This window comes from Rhopalosiphum maidis, chromosome 3, assembly GCF_003676215.2.
Source record: "Rhopalosiphum maidis isolate BTI-1 chromosome 3, ASM367621v3, whole genome shotgun sequence".
In the NCBI taxonomy this organism is placed as follows: domain Eukaryota; kingdom Metazoa; phylum Arthropoda; class Insecta; order Hemiptera; family Aphididae; genus Rhopalosiphum; species Rhopalosiphum maidis.
In genome coordinates this window covers 76,298,298-76,314,558 of record NC_040879.1, presented here as the reverse complement: position 1 = coordinate 76,314,558, position 16,261 = coordinate 76,298,298, and positions in this window count along the sequence as shown.

Here is a 16,261-nt window from a genome sequence, read left to right as displayed (position 1 = left end):
TGTTATTATAAGTATCTTCTAGTTTATTTTCAAAATAAGATGTTGATATTTTCCAAAGTGGTATAAATGCAAATTCCTGTCTCAGCAAGCCTTGATTGAACTGCTGCACTGCAATCTGAAAAAAATGTAGTCAGTTAAATATGTAAAATTAGTGGAGAATTAATTGAGAATTGAGTGTTTCATAAGCAGTTTAAAATATGAATTTATAACACGAGTCAAAATTGTCATTTAAAAGCATGTTTATAGTGTTTATGAAGTATCAGCATCAATGAATTACATGGAAGTTAATAATGCTAAAAAAGAATCATTTACTTAATCCAATTGTCACTACTACACACCATAAGGAGAACGAAAATAATTCTATAACAACTAGTGCGTGGACAACACTGGATAATTTAGAAATTGAAACAATCAAAACAAAAACTAACAGACAACCTTCATTTTTAATACAAAATAATTGAAAACTATTTACAGTTGAAACTTTAACACAAGTACGAATGTAAAACTGTAAAAAGATACGAAATTTAAGCATAAACAGATGATAACAAATAATAATTATGATAAGCCATAAAAGATTGTACAAATTAACAGAATGTTTTGTACTATTAAAGAAAGAATACACTTGTACAATAACTGAAAAATACCCCTTTTCCATATGAATTTGATGATAATTTTTCAATGATAAATTTAAATCATTTTCTTAATGCATTGGTCGAGGATCAGGACACTGACTTGTGTTAACTTCGGGCGTAAAATATGAACATTTCGTTGATATTATAAATATTCTTTCGTAAGTGTACAAGACATTCGGTCAAAAGCCTAATAAATATACCGCCCCACTCAGGAGAGCAGTGGAACGGTGAACGGCACACAACCAACTAGATTCTTCCTGTGGCAGGTCAGCCGTCGACCATGGTATGGGGAACCTCCCGCCCTCTGTTGGTGTTAATATTGACTTAATGATTAATTCTTCTATAAACAGTTGAAAATGTGAATTTGTAATTTTTATCAAAATTATCATTTATGTATAGTCGAAATAAAAGATTTTTATAGCATAGGTAAATAAGAAGAATAAAAATTACAAGCTAAAAGTGTTTACTAATCTTTTATTCATATATATAACAAATAACAATTGTTTCACAACTATTAATTTATTATCAATTATATTCAATAACCATTACACACACATTGCATAAATCCAATATTATTATCAGTATCTTCTAGTTTATTTTCAAAATAAGATGTTGATACTTTCCCAAAGTGGTATGAATGCAAATTTCTGTCTCAGCAAGCCTTGGGTGAACTGCTGCACTGCAATCTGAAAAAATGTAGTCAGTTAAATTTGTAAGATTGGTGGAGAATTAATTGAGAAATGAGTGTTTCATAAGCAATTTAAAATATGAATTTATAACACGAGTCAAAATTGTCATTTAAAAGCATGTTTATAGTGTTTATGAAGTATCAGCATCAATGAATTACATGGAAGTTAATAAAGTTAAATAAGAATCATTTACATAATTTAATGGTGTTGGTTTCATGTCAATTAATTGAGAATTCAGTGTTTCATAAGCCATAAAAAATTTGAATTTTTAATATACTCCAAAATTATCATATAAAAACAAGTTTTATAGAGTTTATGAAACATTGGCTTAAATGTAATGTATGAAAGTAATTAATGCTAAATAAGAAACATATTCTCTTTCTAGTGGTGAAGGTTTCAAGGTACTAACAAGAGAATTCAGTGTTTCATAAGCCATAAAAAATTTGAATTTTTAATATACTCCAAAATTATCATATAAAAACAAGTTTTATAGAGTTTATGAAACATTGGCTTAAATGTAATGTATGAAAGTAATTAATGCTAAATAAGAAACAAATTCTCTTTCTAGTGGTGAAGGTTTCAAGATACTAACATGAGAATTGAGTATTTTATAAGCAATTAAAAAAATGAATTTGTAAAATACGTCAAATTTACCATATAAAAATATGTTTTATAAGGTTTATGAAACATTGGCTTAAATGTAATGTATGAAAGTAATTAATGCTAAATAAGAAACATATTCTCTTTCTAGTGGTGCAGGTTTCAAGGTACTAACAAGAGAATTGAGTATTTTATAAGCAATTAAAAAAATTAATTTTTAATATACTCCAAAATTATCATATAAAAACAAGTTTTATAGAGATTATGAAACATTGGCTTAAATGTAATGTATGAAAGTAATTAATGCTAAATAAGAAACATATTCTCTTTCTAGTGGTGAAGGTTTCAAGGTACTAACATGAGAATTGAGTGTTTTATAAGCAATTAAAAAAATGAATTTGTAAAATACGTCAAATTTACCATATAAAAACATGTTTTATAGTGTTTATGAAGTATCAGCATCAACAAAAATACATGCAAGTTTATAATGCTAAATAAGAATCATTTACCTAATTCATTGGGCTTGGTTCATGATACTAATTTTTTGTTTCACTAGTATTAATTTGCTATCAGTTATATTCAATAACCATTACACACACATTGCATAAATCCAATATTATTATCAATATCTTCTAGTTTATTTTCAAAATAAGATGTTGATACTTTCCCAAAGTGGTATGAATGCAAATTCCTGTCTCAGCAAGCCTTGAATGAACTGCTGCACTGCAATCTGAAAAAAATGTAGTCAGTTAAATATGTAAAGTTAGTGGAGAATTAATTGAGAATTGAGTGTTTCATAAGCAGTTTAAAATATGAATTTATAACACGAGTCAAAATTGTCATTTAAAAGCATGTTTATAGTGTTTATGAAGTATCAGCATCAATGAATTACATGGAAGTTAATAATGCTAAAAAAGAATCATTTACTTAATCCAATTGTCACTACTACACACCATAAGGAGAACGAAAATAATTCTATAACAACTAGTGCGTGGACAACACTGGATAATTTAGAAATTGAAACAATCAAAACAAAAACTAACAGACAACCTTCATTTTTAATACAAAATAATTGAAAACTATTTACAGTTGAAACTTTAACACAAGTACGAATGTAAAACTGTAAAAAGATACGAAATTTAAGCATAAACAGATGATAACAAATAATAATTATGATAAGCCATAAAAGATTGTACAAATTAACAGAATGTTTTGTACTATTAAAGAAAGAATACACTTGTACAATAACTGAAAATACCCCTTTTCCATATGAATTTGATGATAATTTTTCAATGATAAATTTAAATCATTTTCTTAATGCATTGGTCGAGGATCAGGACACTGACTTGTGTTAACTTCGGGCGTAAAATATGAACATTTCGTTGATATTATAAATATTCTTTCGTAAGTGTACAAGACATTCGGTCAAAAGCCTAATAAATATACCGCCCCACTCAGGAGAGCAGTGGAACGGTGAACGGCACACAACCAACTAGATTCTTCCTGTGGCAGGTCAGCCGTCGACCATGGTATGGGGAACCTCCCGCCCTCTGTTGGTGTTAATATTGACTTAATGATTAATTCTTCTATAAACAGTTGAAAATGTGAATTTGTAATTTTTATCAAAATTATCATTTATGTATAGTCGAAATAAAAGATTTTTATAGCATAGGTAAATAAGAAGAATAAAAATTACAAGCTAAAAGTGTTTACTAATCTTTTATTCATATATATAACAAATAACAATTGTTTCACAACTATTAATTTATTATCAATTATATTCAATAACCATTACACACACATTGCATAAATCCAATATTATTATCAGTATCTTCTAGTTTATTTTCAAAATAAGATGTTGATACTTTCCCAAAGTGGTATGAATGCAAATTTCTGTCTCAGCAAGCCTTGGGTGAACTGCTGCACTGCAATCTGAAAAAATGTAGTCAGTTAAATTTGTAAGATTGGTGGAGAATTAATTGAGAAATGAGTGTTTCATAAGCAATTTAAAATATGAATTTATAACACGAGTCAAAATTGTCATTTAAAAGCATGTTTATAGTGTTTATGAAGTATCAGCATCAATGAATTACATGGAAGTTAATAAAGTTAAATAAGAATCATTTACATAATTTAATGGTGTTGGTTTCATGTCAATTAATTGAGAATTCAGTGTTTCATAAGCCATAAAAAATTTGAATTTTTAATATACTCCAAAATTATCATATAAAAACAAGTTTTATAGAGTTTATGAAACATTGGCTTAAATGTAATGTATGAAAGTAATTAATGCTAAATAAGAAACATATTCTCTTTCTAGTGGTGCAGGTTTCAAGGTACTAACAAGAGAATTGAGTATTTTATAAGCAATTAAAAAAATTAATTTTTAATATACTCCAAAATTATCATATAAAAACAAGTTTTATAGAGTTTATGAAACATTGGCTTAAATGTAATGTATGAAAGTAATTAATGCTAAATAAGAAACATATTCTCTTTCTAGTGGTGAAGGTTTCAAGGTACTAACATGAGAATTGAGTGTTTTATAAGCAATTAAAAAATGAATTTTTAATATACTCCAAAATTATCATATAAAAACAAGTTTTATAGAGTTTATGAAACATTGGCATTAATGAAATGTATAATAGTTATTAATCCTAAATAAGAAACAAATTCTCTTTCTAGTGGTGAAGGTTTCAAGATACTAACATGAGAATTGAGTATTTTATAAGCAATTAAAAAAATGAATATGTAAAATACGCCAAATTTACCATATAAAAACATGTTTTATAGTGTTTATGAAGTATTGGATTAAATGAAATGTATGAAAGTAATTAATGCTAAATAAGAAACATATTCTCTTTCTAGTGGTCAAGGTTTCAAGATACTAACATGAGAATTGAGTATTTTATAAGCAATTAAAAAAATGAATTTGTAAAATACGTCAAATTTACCATATAAAAATATGTTTTATAAGGTTTATGAAACATTGGCTTAAATGTAATGTATGAAAGTAATTAATGCTAAATAAGAAACATATTCTCTTTCTAGTGGTGCAAGTTTCAAGGTACTAACAAGAGAATTGAGTATTTTATAAGCAATTAAAAAAATTAATTTTTAATATACTCCAAAATTATCATATAAAAACAAGTTTTATAGAGTTTATGAAACATTGGCTTAAATGTAATGTATGAAAGTAATTAATGCTAAATAAGAAACATATTCTCTTTCTAGTGGTGAAGGTTTCAAGGTACTAACATGAGAATTGAGTGTTTTATAAGCAATTAAAAAAATGAATTTGTAAAATACGTCAAATTTACCATATAAAAACATGTTTTATAGTGTTTATGAAGTATCAGCATCAACAAAAATACATGCAAGTTTATAATGCTAAATAAGAATCATTTACTTAATTCATTGGTCTTGGTTTCATGATACTAATTTTTTGTTTCACTAGTATTAATTTGCTATCAGTTATATTCAATAACCATTACACACACATTGCATAAATCCAATATTATTATCAATATCTTCTAGTTTATTTTCAAAATAAGATGTTGATACTTTCCCAAAGTGGTATGAATGCAAATTCCTGTCTCAGCAAGCCTTGAATGAACTGCTGCACTGCAATCTGAAAAAAATGTAGTCAGTTAAATATGTAAAATTAGTGGAGAATTAATTGAGAATTGAGTGTTTCATAAGCAGTTTAAAATATGAATTTATAACACGAGTCAAAATTGTCATTTAAAAGCATGTTTATAGTGTTTATGAAGTATCAGCATCAATGAAATACATGGAATTAATAATGCTTAATAAGAATCATTTACCAAATTCATTGGTCTTGGTTTCATGATATTTACTTTTTGTTTCACTAATATTAAGTTGCTATCAATTACATGCGGTTATTATTACACGTACCTTGTAAAAGACCATTATTGTTATTATAAGTATCTTCTAGTTTATTTTCAAAATAAGATGTTGATACTTTCCCAAAGTGGTATGAATGCAAATTCCTGTCTCAGCAAGCCTTGAATGAACTGCTGCACTGCAATCTGAAAAAAATGTAGTCAGTTAAATATGTAAAATTAGTGGAGAATTAATTGAGAATTGAGTGTTTCATAAGCAGTTTAAAATATGAATTTATAACACGAGTCAAAATTGTCATTTAAAAGCATGTTTATAGTGTTTATGAAGTATCAGCATCAATGAAATACATGGAATTAATAATGCTTAATAAGAATCATTTACCAAATTCATTGGTCTTGGTTTCATGATATTTACTTTTTGTTTCACTAATATTAAGTTGCTATCAATTACATGCGGTTATTATTACACGTACCTTGTAAAAGACCATTATTGTTATTATAAGTATCTTCTAGTTTATTTTCAAAATAAGATGTTGATACTTTCCCAAAGTGGTATGAATGCAAATTCCTGTCTCAGCAAGCCTTGAATGAACTGCTGCACTGCAATCTGAAAAAAATGTAGTCAGTTAAATATGTAAAATTAGTGGAGAATTAATTGAGAATTGAGTGTTTCATAAGCAGTTTAAAATATGAATTTATAACACGAGTCAAAATTGTCATTTAAAAGCATGTTTATAGTGTTTATGAAGTATCAGCATCAATGAAATACATGGAATTAATAATGCTTAATAAGAATCATTTACCAAATTCATTGGTCTTGGTTTCATGATATTTACTTTTTGTTTCACTAATATTAAGTTGCTATCAATTACATGCGGTTATTATTACACGTACCTTGTAAAAGACCATTATTGTTATTATAAGTATCTTCTAGTTTATTTTCAAAATAAGATGTTGATATTTTCCAAAGTGGTATAAATGCAAATTCCTGTCTCAGCAAGCCTTGATTGAACTGCTGCACTGCAATCTGAAAAAAATGTAGTCAGTTAAATATGTAAAATTAGTGGAGAATTAATTGAGAATTGAGTGTTTCATAAGCAGTTTAAAATATGAATTTATAACACGAGTCAAAATTGTCATTTAAAAGCATGTTTATAGTGTTTATGAAGTATCAGCATCAATGAATTACATGGAAGTTAATAATGCTAAAAAAGAATCATTTACTTAATCCAATTGTCACTACTACACACCATAAGGAGAACGAAAATAATTCTATAACAACTAGTGCGTGGACAACACTGGATAATTTAGAAATTGAAACAATCAAAACAAAAACTAACAGACAACCTTCATTTTTAATACAAAATAATTGAAAACTATTTACAGTTGAAACTTTAACACAAGTACGAATGTAAAACTGTAAAAAGATACGAAATTTAAGCATAAACAGATGATAACAAATAATAATTATGATAAGCCATAAAAGATTGTACAAATTAACAGAATGTTTTGTACTATTAAAGAAAGAATACACTTGTACAATAACTGAAAAATACCCCTTTTCCATATGAATTTGATGATAATTTTTCAATGATAAATTTAAATCATTTTCTTAATGCATTGGTCGAGGATCAGGACACTGACTTGTGTTAACTTCGGGCGTAAAATATGAACATTTCGTTGATATTATAAATATTCTTTCGTAAGTGTACAAGACATTCGGTCAAAAGCCTAATAAATATACCGCCCCACTCAGGAGAGCAGTGGAACGGTGAACGGCACACAACCAACTAGATTCTTCCTGTGGCAGGTCAGCCGTCGACCATGGTATGGGGAACCTCCCGCCCTCTGTTGGTGTTAATATTGACTTAATGATTAATTCTTCTATAAACAGTTGAAAATGTGAATTTGTAATTTTTATCAAAATTATCATTTATGTATAGTCGAAATAAAAGATTTTTATAGCATAGGTAAATAAGAAGAATAAAAATTACAAGCTAAAAGTGTTTACTAATCTTTTATTCATATATATAACAAATAACAATTGTTTCACAACTATTAATTTATTATCAATTATATTCAATAACCATTACACACACATTGCATAAATCCAATATTATTATCAGTATCTTCTAGTTTATTTTCAAAATAAGATGTTGATACTTTCCCAAAGTGGTATGAATGCAAATTTCTGTCTCAGCAAGCCTTGGGTGAACTGCTGCACTGCAATCTGAAAAAATGTAGTCAGTTAAATTTGTAAGATTGGTGGAGAATTAATTGAGAAATGAGTGTTTCATAAGCAATTTAAAATATGAATTTATAACACGAGTCAAAATTGTCATTTAAAAGCATGTTTATAGTGTTTATGAAGTATCAGCATCAATGAATTACATGGAAGTTAATAAAGTTAAATAAGAATCATTTACATAATTTAATGGTGTTGGTTTCATGTCAATTAATTGAGAATTCAGTGTTTCATAAGCCATAAAAAATTTGAATTTTTAATATACTCCAAAATTATCATATAAAAACAAGTTTTATAGAGTTTATGAAACATTGGCTTAAATGTAATGTATGAAAGTAATTAATGCTAAATAAGAAACATATTCTCTTTCTAGTGGTGCAGGTTTCAAGGTACTAACAAGAGAATTGAGTATTTTATAAGCAATTAAAAAAATTAATTTTTAATATACTCCAAAATTATCATATAAAAACAAGTTTTATAGAGTTTATGAAACATTGGCTTAAATGTAATGTATGAAAGTAATTAATGCTAAATAAGAAACATATTCTCTTTCTAGTGGTGAAGGTTTCAAGGTACTAACATGAGAATTGAGTGTTTTATAAGCAATTAAAAAAATGAATTTTTAATATACTCCAAAATTATCATATAAAAACAAGTTTTATAGAGTTTATGAAACATTGGCATTAATGAAATGTATAATAGTTATTAATCCTAAATAAGAAACAAATTCTCTTTCTAGTGGTGAAGGTTTCAAGATACTAACATGAGAATTGAGTATTTTATAAGCAATTAAAAAAATGAATATGTAAAATACGCCAAATTTACCATATAAAAACATGTTTTATAGTGTTTATGAAGTATTGGATTAAATGAAATGTATGAAAGTAATTAATGCTAAATAAGAAACATATTCTCTTTCTAGTGGTCAAGGTTTCAAGATACTAACATGAGAATTGAGTATTTTATAAGCAATTAAAAAAATGAATTTGTAAAATACGTCAAATTTACCATATAAAAATATGTTTTATAAGGTTTATGAAACATTGGCTTAAATGTAATGTATGAAAGTAATTAATGCTAAATAAGAAACATATTCTCTTTCTAGTGGTGCAGGTTTCAAGGTACTAACAAGAGAATTGAGTATTTTATAAGCAATTAAAAAAATTAATTTTTAATATACTCCAAAATTATCATATAAAAACAAGTTTTATAGAGTTTATGAAACATTGGCTTAAATGTAATGTATGAAAGTAATTAATGCTAAATAAGAAACATATTCTCTTTCTAGTGGTGAAGGTTTCAAGGTACTAACATGAGAATTGAGTGTTTTATAAGCAATTAAAAAAATGAATTTGTAAAATACGTCAAATTTACCATATAAAAACATGTTTTATAGTGTTTATGAAGTATCAGCATCAACAAAAATACATGCAAGTTTATAATGCTAAATAAGAATCATTTACTTAATTCATTGGTCTTGGTTTCATGATACTAATTTTTTGTTTCACTAGTATTAATTTGCTATCAGTTATATTCAATAACCATTACACACACATTGCATAAATCCAATATTATTATCAATATCTTCTAGTTTATTTTCAAAATAAGATGTTGATACTTTCCCAAAGTGGTATGAATGCAAATTTCTGTCTCAGCAAGCCTTGGGTGAACTGCTGCACTGCAATCTGAAAAAATGTAGTCAGTTAAATTTGTAAGATTGGTGGAGAATTAATTGAGAATTGAGTGTTTCATAAGCAGTTTAAAATATGAATTTATAACACGAGTCAAAATTGTCATTTAAAAGCATGTTTATAGTGTTTATGAAGTATCAGCATCAATGAAATACATGGAATTAATAATGCTTAATAAGAATCATTTACCAAATTCATTGGTCTTGGTTTCATGATATTTACTTTTTGTTTCACTAATATTAAGTTGCTATCAATTACATGCGGTTATTATTACACGTACCTTGTAAAAGACCATTATTGTTATTATAAGTATCTTCTAGTTTATTTTCAAAATAAGATGTTGATACTTTCCCAAAGTGGTATGAATGCAAATTCCTGTCTCAGCAAGCCTTGAATGAACTGCTGCACTGCAATCTGAAAAAAATGTAGTCAGTTAAATATGTAAAATTAGTGGAGAATTAATTGAGAATTGAGTGTTTCATAAGCAGTTTAAAATATGAATTTATAACACGAGTCAAAATTGTCATTTAAAAGCATGTTTATAGTGTTTATGAAGTATCAGCATCAATGAAATACATGGAATTAATAATGCTTAATAAGAATCATTTACCAAATTCATTGGTCTTGGTTTCATGATATTTACTTTTTGTTTCACTAATATTAAGTTGCTATCAATTACATGCGGTTATTATTACACGTACCTTGTAAAAGACCATTATTGTTATTATAAGTATCTTCTAGTTTATTTTCAAAATAAGATGTTGATACTTTCCCAAAGTGGTATGAATGCAAATTCCTGTCTCAGCAAGCCTTGAATGAACTGCTGCACTGCAATCTGAAAAAAATGTAGTCAGTTAAATATGTAAAATTAGTGGAGAATTAATTGAGAATTGAGTGTTTCATAAGCAGTTTAAAATATGAATTTATAACACGAGTCAAAATTGTCATTTAAAAGCATGTTTATAGTGTTTATGAAGTATCAGCATCAATGAAATACATGGAATTAATAATGCTTAATAAGAATCATTTACCAAATTCATTGGTCTTGGTTTCATGATATTTACTTTTTGTTTCACTAATATTAAGTTGCTATCAATTACATGCGGTTATTATTACACGTACCTTGTAAAAGACCATTATTGTTATTATAAGTATCTTCTAGTTTATTTTCAAAATAAGATGTTGATACTTTCCCAAAGTGGTATGAATGCAAATTCCTGTCTCAGCAAGCCTTGAATGAACTGCTGCACTGCAATCTGAAAAAAATGTAGTCAGTTAAATATGTAAAATTAGTGGAGAATTAATTGAGAATTGAGTGTTTCATAAGCAGTTTAAAATATGAATTTATAACACGAGTCAAAATTGTCATTTAAAAGCATGTTTATAGTGTTTATGAAGTATCAGCATCAATGAAATACATGGAATTAATAATGCTTAATAAGAATCATTTACCAAATTCATTGGTCTTGGTTTCATGATATTTACTTTTTGTTTCACTAATATTAAGTTGCTATCAATTACATGCGGTTATTATTACACGTACCTTGTAAAAGACCATTATTGTTATTATAAGTATCTTCTAGTTTATTTTCAAAATAAGATGTTGATATTTTCCAAAGTGGTATAAATGCAAATTCCTGTCTCAGCAAGCCTTGATTGAACTGCTGCACTGCAATCTGAAAAAAATGTAGTCAGTTAAATATGTAAAATTAGTGGAGAATTAATTGAGAATTGAGTGTTTCATAAGCAGTTTAAAATATGAATTTATAACACGAGTCAAAATTGTCATTTAAAAGCATGTTTATAGTGTTTATGAAGTATCAGCATCAATGAATTACATGGAAGTTAATAATGCTAAAAAAGAATCATTTACTTAATCCAATTGTCACTACTACACACCATAAGGAGAACGAAAATAATTCTATAACAACTAGTGCGTGGACAACACTGGATAATTTAGAAATTGAAACAATCAAAACAAAAACTAACAGACAACCTTCATTTTTAATACAAAATAATTGAAAACTATTTACAGTTGAAACTTTAACACAAGTACGAATGTAAAACTGTAAAAAGATACGAAATTTAAGCATAAACAGATGATAACAAATAATAATTATGATAAGCCATAAAAGATTGTACAAATTAACAGAATGTTTTGTACTATTAAAGAAAGAATACACTTGTACAATAACTGAAAAATACCCCTTTTCCATATGAATTTGATGATAATTTTTCAATGATAAATTTAAATCATTTTCTTAATGCATTGGTCGAGGATCAGGACACTGACTTGTGTTAACTTCGGGCGTAAAATATGAACATTTCGTTGATATTATAAATATTCTTTCGTAAGTGTACAAGACATTCGGTCAAAAGCCTAATAAATATACCGCCCCACTCAGGAGAGCAGTGGAACGGTGAACGGCACACAACCAACTAGATTCTTCCTGTGGCAGGTCAGCCGTCGACCATGGTATGGGGAACCTCCCGCCCTCTGTTGGTGTTAATATTGACTTAATGATTAATTCTTCTATAAACAGTTGAAAATGTGAATTTGTAATTTTTATCAAAATTATCATTTATGTATAGTCGAAATAAAAGATTTTTATAGCATAGGTAAATAAGAAGAATAAAAATTACAAGCTAAAAGTGTTTACTAATCTTTTATTCATATATATAACAAATAACAATTGTTTCACAACTATTAATTTATTATCAATTATATTCAATAACCATTACACACACATTGCATAAATCCAATATTATTATCAGTATCTTCTAGTTTATTTTCAAAATAAGATGTTGATACTTTCCCAAAGTGGTATGAATGCAAATTTCTGTCTCAGCAAGCCTTGGGTGAACTGCTGCACTGCAATCTGAAAAAATGTAGTCAGTTAAATTTGTAAGATTGGTGGAGAATTAATTGAGAAATGAGTGTTTCATAAGCAATTTAAAATATGAATTTATAACACGAGTCAAAATTGTCATTTAAAAGCATGTTTATAGTGTTTATGAAGTATCAGCATCAATGAATTACATGGAAGTTAATAAAGTTAAATAAGAATCATTTACATAATTTAATGGTGTTGGTTTCATGTCAATTAATTGAGAATTCAGTGTTTCATAAGCCATAAAAAATTTGAATTTTTAATATACTCCAAAATTATCATATAAAAACAAGTTTTATAGAGTTTATGAAACATTGGCTTAAATGTAATGTATGAAAGTAATTAATGCTAAATAAGAAACATATTCTCTTTCTAGTGGTGCAGGTTTCAAGGTACTAACAAGAGAATTGAGTATTTTATAAGCAATTAAAAAAATTAATTTTTAATATACTCCAAAATTATCATATAAAAACAAGTTTTATAGAGTTTATGAAACATTGGCTTAAATGTAATGTATGAAAGTAATTAATGCTAAATAAGAAACATATTCTCTTTCTAGTGGTGAAGGTTTCAAGGTACTAACATGAGAATTGAGTGTTTTATAAGCAATTAAAAAAATGAATTTTTAATATACTCCAAAATTATCATATAAAAACAAGTTTTATAGAGTTTATGAAACATTGGCATTAATGAAATGTATAATAGTTATTAATCCTAAATAAGAAACAAATTCTCTTTCTAGTGGTGAAGGTTTCAAGATACTAACATGAGAATTGAGTATTTTATAAGCAATTAAAAAAATGAATATGTAAAATACGCCAAATTTACCATATAAAAACATGTTTTATAGTGTTTATGAAGTATTGGATTAAATGAAATGTATGAAAGTAATTAATGCTAAATAAGAAACATATTCTCTTTCTAGTGGTCAAGGTTTCAAGATACTAACATGAGAATTGAGTATTTTATAAGCAATTAAAAAAATGAATTTGTAAAATACGTCAAATTTACCATATAAAAATATGTTTTATAAGGTTTATGAAACATTGGCTTAAATGTAATGTATGAAAGTAATTAATGCTAAATAAGAAACATATTCTCTTTCTAGTGGTGCAGGTTTCAAGGTACTAACAAGAGAATTGAGTATTTTATAAGCAATTAAAAAAATTAATTTTTAATATACTCCAAAATTATCATATAAAAACAAGTTTTATAGAGTTTATGAAACATTGGCTTAAATGTAATGTATGAAAGTAATTAATGCTAAATAAGAAACATATTCTCTTTCTAGTGGTGAAGGTTTCAAGGTACTAACATGAGAATTGAGTGTTTTATAAGCAATTAAAAAAATGAATTTGTAAAATACGTCAAATTTACCATATAAAAACATGTTTTATAGTGTTTATGAAGTATCAGCATCAACAAAAATACATGCAAGTTTATAATGCTAAATAAGAATCATTTACTTAATTCATTGGTCTTGGTTTCATGATACTAATTTTTTGTTTCACTAGTATTAATTTGCTATCAGTTATATTCAATAACCATTACACACACATTGCATAAATCCAATATTATTATCAATATCTTCTAGTTTATTTTCAAAATAAGATGTTGATACTTTCCCAAAGTGGTATGAATGCAAATTTCTGTCTCAGCAAGCCTTGGGTGAACTGCTGCACTGCAATCTGAAAAAATGTAGTCAGTTAAATTTGTAAGATTGGTGGAGAATTAATTGAGAATTGAGTGTTTCATAAGCAGTTTAAAATATGAATTTATAACACGAGTCAAAATTGTCATTTAAAAGCATGTTTATAGTGTTTATGAAGTATCAGCATCAATGAAATACATGGAATTAATAATGCTTAATAAGAATCATTTACCAAATTCATTGGTCTTGGTTTCATGATATTTACTTTTTGTTTCACTAATATTAAGTTGCTATCAATTACATGCGGTTATTATTACACGTACCTTGTAAAAGACCATTATTGTTATTATAAGTATCTTCTAGTTTATTTTCAAAATAAGATGTTGATACTTTCCCAAAGTGGTATGAATGCAAATTCCTGTCTCAGCAAGCCTTGAATGAACTGCTGCACTGCAATCTGAAAAAAATGTAGTCAGTTAAATATGTAAAATTAGTGGAGAATTAATTGAGAATTGAGTGTTTCATAAGCAGTTTAAAATATGAATTTATAACACGAGTCAAAATTGTCATTTAAAAGCATGTTTATAGTGTTTATGAAGTATCAGCATCAATGAAATACATGGAATTAATAATGCTTAATAAGAATCATTTACCAAATTCATTGGTCTTGGTTTCATGATATTTACTTTTTGTTTCACTAATATTAAGTTGCTATCAATTACATGCGGTTATTATTACACGTACCTTGTAAAAGACCATTATTGTTATTATAAGTATCTTCTAGTTTATTTTCAAAATAAGATGTTGATACTTTCCCAAAGTGGTATGAATGCAAATTCCTGTCTCAGCAAGCCTTGAATGAACTGCTGCACTGCAATCTGAAAAAAATGTAGTCAGTTAAATATGTAAAATTAGTGGAGAATTAATTGAGAATTGAGTGTTTCATAAGCAGTTTAAAATATGAATTTATAACACGAGTCAAAATTGTCATTTAAAAGCATGTTTATAGTGTTTATGAAGTATCAGCATCAATGAAATACATGGAATTAATAATGCTTAATAAGAATCATTTACCAAATTCATTGGTCTTGGTTTCATGATATTTACTTTTTGTTTCACTAATATTAAGTTGCTATCAATTACATGCGGTTATTATTACACGTACCTTGTAAAAGACCATTATTGTTATTATAAGTATCTTCTAGTTTATTTTCAAAATAAGATGTTGATATTTTCCAAAGTGGTATAAATGCAAATTCCTGTCTCAGCAAGCCTTGATTGAACTGCTGCACTGCAATCTGAAAAAAATGTAGTCAGTTAAATATGTAAAATTAGTGGAGAATTAATTGAGAATTGAGTGTTTCATAAGCAGTTTAAAATATGAATTTATAACACGAGTCAAAATTGTCATTTAAAAGCATGTTTATAGTGTTTATGAAGTATCAGCATCAATGAATTACATGGAAGTTAATAATGCTAAAAAAGAATCATTTACTTAATCCAATTGTCACTACTACACACCATAAGGAGAACGAAAATAATTCTATAACAACTAGTGCGTGGACAACACTGGATAATTTAGAAATTGAAACAATCAAAACAAAAACTAACAGACAACCTTCATTTTTAATACAAAATAATTGAAAACTATTTACAGTTGAAACTTTAACACAAGTACGAATGTAAAACTGTAAAAAGATACGAAATTTAAGCATAAACAGATGATAACAAATAATAATTATGATAAGCCATAAAAGATTGTACAAATTAACAGAATGTTTTGTACTATTAAAGAAAGAATACACTTGTACAATAACTGAAAAATACCCCTTTTCCATATGAATTTGATGATAATTTTTCAATGATAAATTTAAATCATTTTCTTAATGCATTGGTCGAGGATCAGGACACTGACTTGTGTTAACTTCGGGCGTAAAATATGAACATTTCGTTGATATTATAAATATTCTTTCGTAAGTGTACAAGACATTCGGTC